This window comes from Pipistrellus kuhlii, unplaced genomic scaffold (genome assembly GCF_014108245.1).
Source record: "Pipistrellus kuhlii isolate mPipKuh1 unplaced genomic scaffold, mPipKuh1.p scaffold_m20_p_12, whole genome shotgun sequence".
Lineage (NCBI taxonomy): Eukaryota > Metazoa > Chordata > Mammalia > Chiroptera > Vespertilionidae > Pipistrellus > Pipistrellus kuhlii.
This window is the reverse complement of record NW_023425427.1, coordinates 51,212,951-51,216,692: the sequence shown is the minus strand read 5'-3', so window position 1 is coordinate 51,216,692 and position 3,742 is coordinate 51,212,951. Positions and strand designations below refer to the sequence as shown.

Below are 3,742 nucleotides of genomic sequence, written 5' to 3'. Positions count from 1 at the left end.
AATATTCACAGAAATACAGATTCTGAGAATTTTTAATTGTTGAAAAAAAAAATGGGCAAACTTCCCCATCAAAGTGTCACAGGAAATTGGGTGGATACAACAATGAAAAAGATTCTCAGGTTTAGAAATCTCTCTATATAATACCAAGGTGTAGGTACCTCTCATTTCATTTACAAGTATAATGTTCCAAAAATGCCTTTCTTCCAGGGAAAACTGATGTGGTAAATTTATGGGTTTTAATTACACAATTTCACTTCAACTAGTCTAAATTCACTGTGCTTAGTCTAAAACCACCCTTGAGAGCTGGAATTGACTTCATTCATGCATACCATAGGTGTTTGTCTAGTATTTAGAAACACTTGACACCAGCGTGCCTTCTTAGCCATCTCCTCATAAACAATCTAAACAACATATTTATTGTAAACTAGAGGCTTGATACACAAAATTTGTGCATGTGGCCTGCATCCTATCCAATTTGGTACCCCTGCAGGATCAGGCCTAAACCTCCTAAACCGGCAGTTGGACATCCCTCTCACAATCCGGGACCACTGGTTCCTAACCACTCACCTGCCTGCCTGCCTGATTGCCCCTAATCGCTGCCTGCCTGCTTGGTCTCCCCTACCCGCCGCTGCCTGCCTGCCAGAACACCCCTAACCCCTCTGCCTGCCTGATCACCCCTAACTGCTTGCTTGGGGGCAGGGCCAGCCCAGTTGCCATGGTAATTCTGGCTTAATGGTCATTATGGTCATTATGCTGTTATGTTCTCTGACATTTTATTGTATGGGACTAGAGGACTGGTCTGCTCAGCCCGGCCTGCCCCCTCTCACAGTCCAGGAGCTCTTAGAGGATATCCTACTAATGGCTTAGAGCAGGTGTAATCTGCAGTCTGGTCTTCCTCTGCCAGAGGCAATCTGAGGAAGGTTCTGTCCCCATCACACTGCTTGCTGCTGCCATTGCCAGCTCTTGGCCCTCACTTTTTAGCACTGACCCTTCCCACTGGTAGGTGGGGAGCAATCTGGGGCCAGGCCAGATGGGGGAGGGGCTATGGGAGATTGAGGCACAGCAGGTCCTACACCGTCCAGGCTCTGCAGAGGCATGGCCCCAGGACCGGGCCCATGCCACGCCTCTGTGGATGCCTCTGTGGAAGGGGTAGCACTGGGTCCGGGACCTCCCAGACCAGCACCATGCCACCATCTCTACTGTTCCACTGGCCCTCGGCCTTCACAGGCTTTGTCTGGAAGGATATCTAAAAGACATCTGATCTAATTAGTATTTTACCCTTTTATTAATGTAGACTAGAGATTCCTTGTAGGAAGATTCCTGCAAGAATAGGGCTTCCTGTGGCCAATAGGGCTTCTCTTCTGTCTTGCTCCCTCCTGTCTCTGCTGCCTCCGCTCCTTTCTCTGCAGCTTCCACTCCGTTCTTAGTGCTTGGCTTCCTTCTATGCTGTCTTCAGATTTCACTCCATGCCATACCTGTATAGGCCATCTTTAACTGCCATCTTTGTTGGGTTTATTTAAATACTCGCTCCTGATTGGCTGGTGGGCTTAGTGTAGGGATGGTTAATTTGCATGTTTCTCTTTTATTAGTGTAGTTGATATACTTCAGTAAATAAATATATGAACAGTAATCGACAAGTATCTTTAAGAATATAAGGTACATTGTTTTCAAATATATTACCTACGTGTTAAAGTAAAAAAAAAATTAAAATGTCCTTTAATTCAGAGCTCCACTCAGGCCGCTGTCAATGGCTGAGCAAGTAGACAGGTCCTCCATCCTGAGGGTCGCTCCTGCCGGTCTCCAGTAAGGCTGTGTTTTCCCCTTCATCTTCTTTAAGATGTCCACTGCACTGTGGCATGGGGTCACTGGTGGAGGGTGATGGGGAGGGACTCCCAACACTCCTATCTTTGTTGTAAACTGTAATACTCACACTTGCAGCCATAGCACCTCCTGAGCATCCTAAAGCTCTCCCCAGTATCCCAGGGCTTTTATGACACAGTGCTTATACATTGGACATGTGTGGTGATCAGAAAGCCATGGGTCAATGCACATTCTATGAAAAATGTGCTTGCATGGCAGGATTCTGATAACATCCTTCACCTTAAAATTCTCAATGCACAATGCACAATATTGATTCCCTTTTCTCCATGCTTTATAGTATGAAGCAGAAGCTGACCAATAACTTTCTTGGTTTCTTTTCTATGGCTCTGACTTCCAAACTGTGTGCCAGTATAAAGGAAACTAACACTCTCAATCTCTCTCTCTCTCTCTCTCTCTCTCTCTCTCTCTCTATATATATATATATATATATATATATATATATATATGCCATGTTAATGAGATGATCATCATGGTGATGAAGGCAATGGCCATGAAGACCCCTGACTGGCCACTGGCCAATGATGAACTCCTAAACATGGCGGGTTCCAACCCCTTTGGTCATTTTGACTTGAATTTTTTTTGTACCACATCCAAAATTTATTTGCCTTTCGAGTAGGTATCCATAATGATCTATATTTCCTGTTCCTGCTTGTGTCATGGGCTTGGTGAGGTTCCTGTAGTGCTCCTCATTATAGGTCATCGTGGCTGGCTGAGGTGTTCCTCTGTGTCCCCACCAACACCTTGTGCTTGAAGGTGAGCCCCGAAGTGCAACCAGGGCGACCCAGGGCGTGGCTCCCCAGCCACCCTTGGAGGACACCGCAAAGTACTTGTGGAACATGCAACCCTCAGGGTCGTCCCTGGCACGGGAAGCCCACCTGGCCCAGCACACCCTCCTTGGAGCTGTTGCTAAAGCGGCCACTCCCTGAGATGCTGTATCTGCTAGTCCCCATATTCAAGGTTCCCCCTGGCTGAGTACCAGACTTGGCTAACTACCCAGTAAGTCAGAATGCTGCCCAAAGATAAATGTCAGGCCCCAGGAAGAAGATTAAAGAAGGTATAGAGTGGTTAACTGCCTGCTGTTATCTGTTAACTTAGGAATGCATTCTTCTTTCTGGTGATCTATGTGACTACCCACCACATGGTTTTATTAACCCCCTGTGAGAAAAAGACCCCGTCCTGGGAGGGGTTGGATTTCTTCCCTGCTTGCCACCACTGGCAGCAGGCAGCTGCTTTGCCCGTGTGGGTAAGTTTCTCCTATTAAAAATCTTACGAATTCAAATGAGGCTAGGTGCATGTTGTTTTTGCATGCATGTGGCAAAAACTCAAGCCTGAACAGCAATTTTAGAAGCTGCCTCAGAGGAAAGGAACCCTATATGGGAGGACCCTGAGCAGCTTAGCTAAGGAAGTGGTCTATGGCTCCTCAACTCCACTGTAAGCGCAGCACCAGGGGACCAGTGGACACTACGAAATAAACAACAGGTCTTGGCTCTGGTAGGTACGGAGCATGCTGAGGAGCTTGCTACCCTGACCTATGGTAATGTCCGAAAGTTTATGGCCTGTTCCTGCTATAGATGGCTGTGGGGGCGGTTCTGTAAAGGGGAAGCCAATTGCTCTGCATGCAGATTGTCCAGTTGCCCTGAGGGTCTGTGTTCATCCCCCCCTACCTGAATATAAATTGGACATCTACATCTCAGCTCAGTTAGATCAAATACCCACAAAAATAGAAGGGTTCTGTTGTTTGTGGCTTTGAGGAATGAAGCCCATGCTTAGGTAAAAGGTGAAATGGACACTGTGGAGCTCCCTGCAGGGAGAAGGGCCACACTAGTGAGACAGTATCATTTACCTGGGGGGCTTGCAGAGA

General features: G+C 47.0%; 1 pseudogene; it reads right to left on the bottom strand.

Moving 5' to 3' along the window:
• Nucleotides 1-1,659: 1,659 nt before the first annotated feature.
• LOC118716645 lies at nucleotides 1,660-2,581 on the bottom strand (annotated as a pseudogene).
• Nucleotides 2,582-3,742: the final 1,161 nt, after the last annotated feature.